Source organism: Anomaloglossus baeobatrachus, chromosome 1 (genome assembly GCF_048569485.1).
Source record: "Anomaloglossus baeobatrachus isolate aAnoBae1 chromosome 1, aAnoBae1.hap1, whole genome shotgun sequence".
NCBI lineage: Eukaryota > Metazoa > Chordata > Amphibia > Anura > Aromobatidae > Anomaloglossus > Anomaloglossus baeobatrachus.
The window spans coordinates 150,224,295-150,236,509 of NC_134353.1; the positions used below are offsets into that span (position 1 = coordinate 150,224,295).

At 47.0% G+C, this 12,215-nt stretch overlaps 1 protein-coding gene across 3 annotated transcripts in view; it reads right to left on the bottom strand.

The window, feature by feature from the left end:
- The window catches only part of TLR3 (toll like receptor 3), a 107,542-nt gene that overhangs the window by 62,248 nt on the left and 33,079 nt on the right, over positions 1-12,215 (bottom strand). Inside the window, exon 1 of one of the 3 annotated variants that reach the window (XM_075334565.1) lies at positions 11,671-11,816. The exons of the other annotated variants lie outside the window; for them this stretch is intronic. The gene's annotated coding sequence lies outside the window, so the exon portion shown is untranslated. Of the gene's footprint in view, positions 1-11,670; positions 11,817-12,215 lie in introns of those variants that run through there. 3 annotated transcript variants of the gene reach the window in all.

Genomic DNA, 12,215 nt, shown 5'->3' on the forward strand with positions numbered 1-12,215 from the left:
TTTCAAAGAGTTTTCTTTATTTTCAGGACTCTGAAAATTGTAGATTCACATTGAAGGCATCAAAACTATGAATTAAAAGATGTGGAATGAAATATTTAAAAAAGTGTGAAACAACTGAAAATATGCCTTATATTCTAGGTTCTTCAAAGTAGCCACCTTTTGCTTTGAATACTGCTTTGCACACTCTTGGCATTTTCTTGATGAGCTTCAAGAGGTAGTCACCGGAAATGGTTTTCCAAAAGTCTTGAAGGAGTTCCCAGAGATGCTTAGCACTTGTTGGCCCTTTTGCCTTCACTCTGCGGTCCAGCTCACCCCAAACCATCTCGATTGGGTTCAGGTCTGGTGACTGTGGAGACCAGGTCATCTGGCGTAGCACCCCATCACTCTCCTTAGTCAATAGCCCTTACACAGCCTGGAGGTGTGTTTGTGGTCATTGTCCTGTTGAAAAATAAATGGTGGTCCAACTAAACGCAAACCGGATGGAATAGCACGCCGCTGCAAGATGCTGTGGTAGGCATGCTGGTTCTGTATGCCTTCAATTTTGAATAAATCCCCAACAGTGTAACCAGCAAAGCACCCTCACACCATCACACCTCTTCCACCATGCTTCACGGTGGGAACCAGGCATGTAGAGTCCATCCGTTCACCTTTTCTACAAAGACACGGTGGTTGGATCCAAAGATCTCAAATTTGGACTCATCAGACCAAAGCACAGATTTCCACTGGTCTAATGTCCATTCCTTGTGTTCTTTAGCCTAAACAAGTCTCTTATCCTTGTTGTCTGTCTTTAGCAGTGGTTTCCTAGCAGCTATTTTACCATGAAGGCCTGCTGCACAAAGTCTCCTCTTAACAGTTGTTCTAGAGATGAGAAGGTGTGTCCAAACTTTTGGTCTGTACTGTATGTATATATATATATATACACACACACACACACACACACACTGGACATCAACATTACAGAACAACAGTTTCCTAAATGTTAAGGTCGTTGTGTAGTCCTATGTGATTATATCCTAGCATGTGTAGACTCACAGCATGTTAAGCTTATTTCATACATGAATGTTTTTTAAAAACACATAATAGAAATGTAAATGACATAGATGAAAAAGAACACTGATCAAAATTAGAGAAGACTTTCAGATACATGCAAGTTATTGGTGCTATTGTGGCACCTGGTGCTAATTTCCTTAATTATCTGACAAACCCTATTTAACTGGCAGCCTAACTTTCCAGTTTGTACTGACTTTGCAAAAATGGTGTGCTGTTCCAAAGTGACTGTAACCTTCCGGCATCAGGTTGTCCAGATGAAGGCTAAAGGGGTGACCCTATCAGCTCTAGTAAGAGAAGTTGGTCATTCCAAGCCTGTGATTTGGAGAATACTGCATCTTTACAACATCACAAACTCTTTCAAGTCCCCCAACAAGGCTGGTCACCCTCGAAAGACAAATGTAAGAGAGGACAGGATAATCGTTTCAACACTGCTCGCCAGTTCAGCACTGAACAGGGTAAGTATCTGTCTCGTCATACAGTGTACAGTGTCACAACATTTAAGAGCATTTGGACTGAAAGCCCACTCTGCAGTGACCAAACCTCTCATTAGTAGAAAGAATCAAAAGGCTAGACTCACCTTTGGTGAGGACCCACAGTTCATTTAAGTGATGAAAGCAAGTTTAATTCATTTGGGTCTGATGGGAAACATTATATTCGTTGACAAACTGGGAAAAAACTGAACTCAAAGTGTGTTACAAAGTCAGTGAAAGGTGGTGGACGAAGTGTTAGGGTTTGGGGAATGTTTTCTGCAGCAGGAGTCGGACCTCTCATACAGCTATATGGCAGAGTGAATGCAAGTGTGTATCAGAACCTTCTTCAACAACCCGTGGTTCCTTATTTGCGTTCATCACTCAATCAGCCAGCAATTTTCATGCAGGACAATGCCCCCTGTCTCACAGCAAAACAGGTAAAGCAGTCCCTTGAAATAGAAAACACTGAAACAATGAAATGACCAGCCCAGAGTCCCAATCTAAATCCAATAGAAAACCTCTGAAAAATCCTTGGTGACAAAGTTATGGCCAAAAATCCCACAACAGTCAAAGAACTGTGGAAGAGACTGGAAGAAGAGAGGACCAAAATCCCACCAGAGCTGTGTGACAGACTAGTGATGTCCTGTGGCCACAGATGTGCTGAAGTCATTCAAAGCAAAGGCCAGTACACTTCCTACTGATTGGTGACCGTTGTTACCTTCAGAAAATTTAATTATAATTTTTCTCTGTGCTACAGTCATTGTTGTTCTCTAAGGCTATGTGCCCATGCTGCGGAAAATGCGCGGATTTTGCCGCGGATTTCTCGCGGAAAAGCCGCGGATTTTCCGAAAATCTGCAGCAGCGGCACTTCCAAGCCATTTCAATGGCATTTTGGAAATGCTGTGTCCATGCTGCGGATTTTTCCGCGGCGGATTTGCCGCGGATTTTGATCCGGAAAAATCTGCAGCATGTCAATTATTGTTGCGGATTTTGGTGCGGATTTTGGGTATAGAATGGGGAAAAAAAAAAAAATCTGCATCAAAATCCGCGGCAATTTCGCGGTAAGTCCGCGGCAAAAAAAAGTGCAGATTTGCCGCGAAAGTCGCGGATTTTCATGCAGAAAAATCCGCAGCAACATTCTACCGTGGACACATAGCCTAATTGTGATCATCATATTTTGGGCAGAACAAAGGTATAATGTTGATAAACTTTGGATCTTTAGTAAAACACAGTTCTAGTGGCATGGTGTACCCCTTACAAAAAAACTTCAAATTCACCTGCACAGAGATAGATATATAATGTATCTATATTTCTATGTAGCTGAATAATGTACTTCTGGCTTCTCTGCCTGCAACACAGGTCAAGATTACCAAATGCTCCTATGCCTCTCAATACAGGCAGTGGCTCAATGGTAGAAATGCTGCCTACGAACAAAGCGCTCACAAATTTATGCGTTCTAGCCTGTCCTGGTAAACCAGATCAAACGAGAATTTAATGTATGCACTGCTGTCATGAGTTAATTTATTAACTGCACTCAGGGGAGGAGCCGGTACAAAATCAGTGAACAGCGGGACTGCGGGAGAAAGTCCTCAAATTGGGACAGTCCCGCTGAATCCAGAACAGTTGGGAGGTATGTTGCCGGAGCCTGTGGTAACATGAGAGACTTTTAGAATATCATCAAAAAGTTAATTTATTTCAGTAATTCAATACAAAAAAGTAATATAGAGTCATTACAGAGTGATCTATTTCAAGTATTTATTTTTGTTAATGTTGATGATTCTGGCTTATAGAAAAATGAAAACCCAAAAGTAATTATTTCAGAAAATTAGAATAATTACCACAAAATATCTACAAAGGCTTCCTAAGCATTTAAAACTGTCCCTTAGTCTGGTTCAGTAGGTTATACAATCATGGGGAAGACTGCTGACTTGACAGATGTCCAGAAGGCAGTCATTGACACACTCCACAAGGAGGGAAAGCCACAAAAGGTCATTGCTAAAGAAACTGGCTGTTCACAGAGTGCCGTATCCAAGCATATTAATGGGAAGTTGAGTGGAAGGAAAAAGTGGGGTAGAAAAAGGTGCACAAGCAACCGGGATAACCGCAGCCTTGATACGATTGTTAAGAAAAGGCCTTTCAAAAATTTGGGGAGATTCACAAGGAGTGGACTGCTGCTGGAGTCAGTGCTTCAAGAGCCACCACACACAGACATATCCAGGACATGGGCTACAAGCGTTGCATTCTTTGTGTCAAGCCACTCATGACCAATAGACAACGCCAGAAGCGTCTTACCTGGACCAAGGAAAAAAAGAACTGGACTGTTGCTCAGTGGTCCAAGGTGTTGTTTTCGGATGAAAGTAAATTTTGCATTTCGTTTGGAAATCAAGATTCCAGAGTTTGGAGGAAGAGTGCAGAGGCCACAATCCAAGCTGCTTGAGGTCTAGTGTGAAGTTTCCACAATCAGTGATGGTTTGGGGAGCCTCGACCAAGTATTGAGGCATTTACTGTACAGACTTATCAGTAGGCACCAACATTTCTGAGTTTAAAATCCTTTTTCCAGGACGCCTCATGACAGCACGGTAGGAGTTGCTCCTTTGACCTTTACAGGGACAGGAAACGCAAGAGGTTAAAAGCCCCTCCCCATCCCCCTCTCCTCAGTGTTTTTCCTGTCCCTGTACAGGACGGACGCAAGTCTTACCGTCGGGATGTACGGGGTCCAGGCGGATCGGGGGGGTCTTGCTCTCTCGTTCCGGCCTGTCAAGCAGCCCCTGGCCGACACCTCTAAAGGAGAGGTCCCTCAGCCGGCCGGTGGAGCAGGAGTTCCCGGCAAAAGCCGCTTCCCTCAGGTGAGGGCTCTCGGCATCCCGCTGTCTGCCGCGGCCATGTGGCACTTCCGGGTGTGCGCGTGCCATGCGTTCCAGCCTGACACGCACGCTGACGCATGTGCGGTGCAAAGACTTCCGCATTTCCTGGTCGGAATATGGCGGCGCCCTGGAAGGCGGCGTGTGATCCGGGACGGAACACTGGAGGCGGGAACGGGCCCTGTTGTCGCCCAAACAGGTATAAAACCTTGGGAACGGGGAAATGTGCATTCTGTGTGTTTCTGTATAACGACCTACTCACTGCTTATTACAATGGATGAAGGTGACAGGTCAGATGCTAGCCCCCCTGACGAGTCCCAGGGTCACGTAAGTGCAGGTGCGTCAGGAATCTGGCCTGTAGTGGTGTGGGTAGAGCCTGATTCTGTCTCCCCTTCCTTTTAGGATTCTTCCACGGCACGCACCGGCACTATCCCTAAAAAAGTAAAAAAAGAAAAAAAAAAATCAGAGGAAGTCGGCCAGAATAAAAAAGTGTGCAGTCTGTCATTCACATCTGTCAGAGTCCTGCACTAAAATTAGAAATTTAGCCTTGGAACTTTCTAAGTAGATTATGCTGCATGGTGAGGTTTCTGCCTCATGTTTTGCTGGGATCAGCAGACCTCATGTTTAAGTTCAGAATTTACCTGTTGATTGAACCTTATGTGGATCCTCCTGTTGTGGTTTAATAACACATTTGATTCCACTATTATCTCACCAGACCGGATTCTGTCTGATTTACTCCTTCTATAGGAGGGAAAATTGTGGATATAACACATTATCTCGCATTTGGAACTTGCCCTCCAGCTGAACCTCCAGATGAGTTAATTGGTTCAGGTGTGACTAATTTGGCATTTAGGATACCACTCATGAAGTAGGTGTATCCTGAAGTTCACAGGTGAATTACACTCTTAGGGGTAACTCTGATGGGGCCTCACAACTCTGGCCTCGCGCCTCAGGGTTCTGGCCTCGTGATGACTCTGGCTCACGCCTCACTGCTCCGGCCTCCTGGCTCCGGCCTCCTGGCTCCAGCCTCGCGCCTCATGACACCAGGCTCCGGCCTCGCGCCTCCTGGCTCGTACCTCACACCTTGGGGCTCCGGCGTCGCGCCTCACGGCTTTGGCCTCGGCCCACACGCCACACAGCTCTGACCACACGTTGGCTTGGCACCTTGGGTCTGTCAAGGCCTCACTGCTTGACGTCTCTGGTCTTACTGTTTCTCAGCCTTGCCCTTCATGGCTTGGCTTCACTGGCTCTTGGTCTCTGGGCTTGTGCTTGGGCCTCTGGGCTTGTGCCTTGGGCCTCCGGGCTTGGGCCTTGTGCCTCTAGGCCTGTGCCTCTGGGCTTGTGCCTTGTGCCTCTAGGCTTGTGCCTCTGGGCTTGTGGCTTGTGCCTCTAGGCTTGTGCCTCTGGCCTTGTGGCTTGTGCCTCTAGGCTTGTGCCTCTGGCCTTGTGGCTTGTGCCTCTAGGCTTGTGCCTCTGGCCTTGTGGCTTGTGCCTCTAGGCTTGTGCCTCTGGCCTTGTGGCTTGTGCCTCTAGGCTTGTGCCTCTGGCCTTGTGGCTTGCGCCTCTAGGCTTGTGCCTCTGGCCTTGTGCCTTGCGTCTCTAGGCTTGTGCCTCTGGGCTTGTGCCTTGTGTCTCTAGGCTTGTGCCTCTGGGCTTGTGTCTTGTGTCTCTAGGCTTGTGCCTCTGGGCTTGTGTCTTGTGTCTCTAGGCTTGTGCCTCTGGGCTTGTCCCTTGTGTCTCTAGGCTTGTGCCTCTGGGCTTGTGCCTTGTGTCTCTAGGCTTGTGCCTTGTGTCTCTAAGCTTGTGCATCTGGGCTTGTGCCTTGTGCCTCTGGGCTTGTGCCTTGTGCCTCTAGGCTTGTGCCTCTGGGCTTGTGCCTTGTGCCTCAAGGCTTGTGCCTCTGGGCTTGTGCCTTGTGCCTCTGGGCTTGTGCCTTGTGCCTCTGGGCTTGTGCCTTGTTCCTCTGGGAATGTGCCTTGTGCCTCCGGGCTTGTGCCTCCGGGCTTGCGCATTACGCTTCATGCTTCTGACCTTGTGCATCTGGCATTGCGCCTTGTGCCTCTGGTCTTGCGCCTATGGCATTGCGCCTTGTGCCTCTGGCCTTGCGCCTCTGGCATTGCGCCTTGTGCCTCTGGCCTTGCACCTCTGGCATTGCGCCTTGTGCCTCTGGCATTGCGCCTCTGGCATTGCGCCTCTGGCATTGCGCCACTGGCCTTGCGCCTCTGGCATTGCGCCTTGCGCCTCTGGCATTGTGCCTTGCGCCTCTGGCATTGTGCCTTGCGCCTCTGGCATTGTGCCTTGCGCCTCGGGGCTTGCGCCTTGCGCTTCATGTTTCCGGCCTTGCGTGTCTGGCATTGCGCCTTGTGCCTCTGGCATTATGCCTTGTGCCTCTGACATTGCGCCTCTGGCATTGTGCCTTGCGCCTCTGGCCTTGCGCCTCTGGCCTCTGGCCTTGCGCCTCTGGCCTTGTGCCTTGCGCCTCTGGCCTTGCGCTTCCGGACTTGCGCCTTGCGCTTCATGTTCTGGTCTTGCGCGTCTGGCATTGGGCCTTGCGCCTCTGCGCCTTGCGCTTCTGCGCCTCTGCACCTTGGGCCTTGCGCCTCTGCACCTTGGGCCTTGCGCCTCTGCACCTTGGGCCTTGCGCCTCTGCACCTTGGGCCTTGCGCCTCTGCGCCTTTGGCCTTGCGCCTCTGCGCCTTTGGCCTTGCAGTGGCCTCGTCCCTTGCGCCTCGGGCTGCATACTTCGCATCTTGGGTCTCTAGCATCGGCTTTGGTTAGAGGGGTCTCACGCTTCTGGAACTGCACTTGGCTTAGTGTGATAGGCATCCATGTTTGAGTTGGCCTAGTATTTCTCCTTATTATGGCTTCAGAACTGGAATCTGAGTTCAGCTACGGTCCTTCCTTTCTAATCAGTAGTATTCAGCGGTGCTTAGTTGCTTAGCTCTGGTCTTTCATTTATGACTTATGACTAAAGAGAAATGTTTATCGACTTCATCCTATGGTGGAAAGAACTGAATGTAGCCGATCGTGGTAATAGCCCCGTTTTACTGTGACGGGTCCTTTGATGGCAATTGGACTGGTTTTCTGGACCATTGTTCAACATACAGAATCTCGTAAATACCCTGTGAGGTTTTCCAACATCTTGTGGCAGGGAGCTCCATAGTCTCCCTCATAGGCTCACTGCTCTAACGAGATAAAATCCAGGGTCTCACCACTGTCAAATGAACTATCACTCTGTGATTATTAGAGGCCCTCACTCCTCTGGAAGATGTTCCCTGGTCACTATGGAAGACTGTGTGGTATGTTTACGCTAGTGTCCGATATAGTGGTAATTTCATGCTAATGGAGTATAGTGCATTTCTAGTTGGGTAGTCTGCCCAGGTGGTAGTGGTTTCTTTACACCAGCTCAGGGCAACACTAGACTCCTGTATTTGCAGCCACGGATATGACAAACCACTTCTTTAAATTCCAATATATATACTGTATACAGTGTATCTATGAGGTTTGGCCACCTACATTTTCTGGGACGCTTTCATCACATCCAGATTCCTTACCCCGCTGTCCTTGGCATCTGCATCTTGGGAACAATGCTTCCTTCAAGTGGTCGGATGATGTACTTGGCTTGCTAATATCGGAAGACGTGCCTTCCGGACTCCAACTCTTCATGTCTTTAGTTTTCATGATGGTCCTTCTCATTACTCGAGGTCCAGTAGTTTATGCATTGACATCTTGGGCTTCTGGAGCCAGAATGTGAACTCTGGTGGTACGGTGGGCTGGTCTGTGACCAGGGGTAGTCGTTTGAACCTAGGAGAGCTGATGACAGTACTGACCTGGTTTATTAAGCTCGGACAAGTTTCTTCTTGATCTAGGAGGTGGTCATTCTATCGGGCTGTGGTTTATTCATTCCTTGATAGGCTGTTAAGGACTTTAACATCTATTCTATAGTTGCGGTGTTAAGAATGTTCATTTAACCCATTTTCGGGTATATCTCACTATATCTGGTCTCTGTAGTATAAGCTGTCTACCTCATTTATTCTCATTTCCAACATGAAGAGCACCTTCACTCTTTGGACGTCAGACGAGCGGTTCTGGCATATTTGGAGGCTACCTGGAGCTGGCGCGTAGATTCTGCCCTCTTGGTGCAATTTGCGGGAAAGAACCGAGGAAAGACGGTGTCTAAGACAACTCTGTCTCGGTGGGTTAGGTCCACTATTTCAGATACTTACCAATCCGCGGGTCGGGACCTCCCAACTCGCATTAGGGCCCACTCCGCCAGGGCTCTGTCCACTTCTTGGGCGGAGAGGGAGGGGGTTTCCTTGGAACTGATTTGTCGTACGGCAACGTGGTCGGGTCCCCACACGTTTTGTAAGCATTATAAACTGGGCCTTCTCAACGATCAGCACATGTTGTTCAGTAGAAGGGCTTTGAAGGCTGTGGTCCCCCCCCTCATAGGGATTACTTTGGCATTCTCCTACCGTGCTGTCATGAGGCGTCCTGGAAAATAGGAATTACTACTTACCGGTAATGATGTTTCCAGGAGCCATCATGACAGCACTATTGTTTCCCTCCCTTCTTGTTCTATTATGTGTCTATTGTAAGATTATGCATTAATAAAATGATGTTATCTCCCATCCTGGTGTGGTACTTGAAAAATCACTGAGGAGAGGGGGATGGGGAGGGGCTTTTAACCTCTTGCGTTTCCTGTCCCTGTAAAGGTCAAAGGAGCAACTCCTACCGTGCTGTCATGATGGCTCCTGGAAACATCATTACCGGTAAGTAGTAATTCCTATTTTTTCAGTTGGTCTTATATAATATTCTAATTTTCTGAGATAATGACTTTTGGGTTTTCATTGGCTGTAAGCCATAATCATCAGCATTAACAGAAATAAACACTTGAAATAGATCACTCTGTAATGACTTTATAGAATATATGCGTTTCCCTTTTTGTATTGAATTACTGAAATAAATTAACTTTTTGATGATATTCTAATTTCTTGAGATGCACCTGTATCACCAAGGTCCACCAAGGATGCACCAAGGTCATGAAGGGGTTAATGTAAAAGGTGCCAATGCCAGCGTCACAGCAGATTTAGATTTTTCTATTTTTCACTTCCATTGCTTTTCATTTTAAATTGTTGTTTAACATTTGCTCTTTTGTATGTTATAGGAGTGCTCTATGCAAAAAAAGCAGTTTCACTTGATTCTTTTTTTTTTCAGAAGACATTCCACATTATGTACTTAAACTTCATGGGTGCCGATAATGATGAGCAGGACTGTACAGTTTATAGACAGTGAAATTGTGCATAGGTTTACTATACACTACACAGTTCCACTGTCTGCTTATTATACGCAGCCCTGCTATGCACACATTACAAGCACTTGCAATTCCTACATATAGTAAATAATTAGGGTATGTGTGCACGTTTCTGTGTTCTATTCCGCAGCGTTTAAGTCGCTGCATGTGCGTTTCAAAACGCAGCCGAAAAGCTGCGTTTTGAAAGCATTGTGCATGCGGAATTCATGCGCTATGGATGCTTGCTCTGCCATACACAGAGTGTGAAAAGCATCTGGAACGCACAAAAGAAGTGACATGTTGCTTTTTAGAACACAGCGTTTTGGCAAAATATTTCAGCAGCCGAAACTCTGCGTTCTAAAACGCAACGTGCACATGGAATTTGCACATAGATTGCTTCATAGATTGTGCTCAGGACGCATGCTTTTATGCTGCGATGCAGAATGCAGCGTAAAAGGCTGAACGGAGCTAGGGCAGAGCCATGGGCGTAGTGACCCATGACTCTCCTTTGCAGGGCAACCAAGGGGTTAATTTGTTTCTGGGAAAAAGAGCGGGCTTTCTGTGGGGTCAGTAATTTAAGGGGTGGGTATATAGGGCCAGGGGAGGGAAAAGGGGGTGGGACTGTTATATATATGTCCAGGGAGGAAGGGGGGGGGCACCACTTCGGCGCGAGGTACCTATAGAGAAAGGTCCCGCCCTATGTTTAATCTTTGTCGGGGAAGATGGAGGACTTGAGGTTATTTTAACTTCCTGTGGTTTGTTCGGGTCATTTCGGCGAGCGGTGGTGAGAGGGGTTCTTGGAGTCGGTGGAAATGTCGGGGTGGGGGGTGGTACTCAGATAGATGGGGACAATCCCCCTCATTTATTCTGGTATGGTAATTGCCTGGCGGACTTGGGGGGCTCTCCAGGGATGGGGTCTCCTGAGAGTCTGTTAAAGACAAGGTTTTCCGGCAAAGGTGGTGCCCCCGAGCATGTGGTCGCGGCTGGGGGCAAAATATGCTGGATGATTTATTGACAATACTTGGTGTCCGTCAGGTTCTGGGGCTCCAAGAACCGCCCTTGCATTGGTTATAAATGGTTATTTATAAATGGTTATTTATTTGTTTCTAATGTTTGTTAATAAACCGGGCCGATTTGGCCAATTTATCCAAATAATGGTGTTCCGTGTTTATTAACGGTTGGGATAAGGGGGTTTAGTTTGGGATTTTGCTGAGCCGATGGGGGAAGCCTCTGCAGTAGGGCAGTCAAGGATAAAAAAAAAAAAAGCACACGTGCGCACACAGCACAAGAAGTATATATACATTTGTTGCTCCTTGCACACACATTACAGCAGTGCTTTGTTTACATTATATTATATTCATTCCCAATTTCCACCTCTTTTGCTGACAGACGTTTGAATGAGGGTATGTGCGCACGTTGCTTTTTACCTGCTTTTTTGCTGCTTTTTCTTCTGCGCTGTTTAATGCCAAAATGGATGTGTTCTTCTATTCAAGCAAAGTCTATGGGAATTTGGGTTTCTTGTTCACACTATGTTGTTCAAAATGCAGCCTTTTTGAGGCAGAACTTTGGTCAAAAACTCAGCTTTTCAAAGAAGCAACATGTCAATTGTTTTTGCCATTTGGGTTTTGCACTGCAAAGCTGAGTTTTTGACCAAAGTTCTGCCTCAAAAAGGCTGCATTTTGAACAACATAGTGTGAACAAGAAACCCAAATTCCCATAGACTTTGCTTGAATAGAAGAACACATCTATTTTGGCATTAAACAGCGCAGAAGAAAAAGCAGCAAAAAAGCAGGTAACAAGCAACGTGCGCACATACCCTGATGAAAGTAATGGCAGCACATCAGAGTTTTCAAAATATGGACTGCAGAATACAGCTCCATATGCTTCCCTGAACACTAAACAACACTGCCACCCTGAATCCCCCTCCCCCTTCAGTGTATTTCATACTGGTAAACTTCCAGTTTGTGTATTTTTCTATTTCAGCTGCCCCACTCACCACCAGTGATACAAGGCAGATAAGTGCTCTTCTGCTCCAGCAGTCCTCCTCCTCCTCCTCACCACTTTCCCTCTGGAGTAGAAGTGTTGCTGCTGCTTCTGAGGAACAGAGGAGAATCTCAGACTTCACCTCCTGCTGCTCCTGAACTTCTCCAGTCTGTGGCTGCTGATCAGAAATTCAAAGGGAGTTACCAGCGTAAGCGTCCCACAGCAGGCATCAGCCTATCTGCCACTCAGGGCCTGCAAGGAAGTCTCCCCCAGCATATTAACTAACCAAAGTCTTATCTAATCCAAAATTATACTGTTCCTGCTAACACAGAGGCACTGGGATCTTATTCCAGAATACAAACTACTCTCAGATAAAGGTCATATTATACTTCCTTCTGTACAGTTTTCATGGAAGTGTAGAGACTAATCGATGTTGTCAGTATTAAGGCCGCTTTACACGCTACAATAAATCTTACGATGTGCCGGCGGGGTCACGTTGTAAGTGACGCACATCCGGCATCGTAAGTATGACTGTAGCGTGTAAAACCTCCGTGCAAT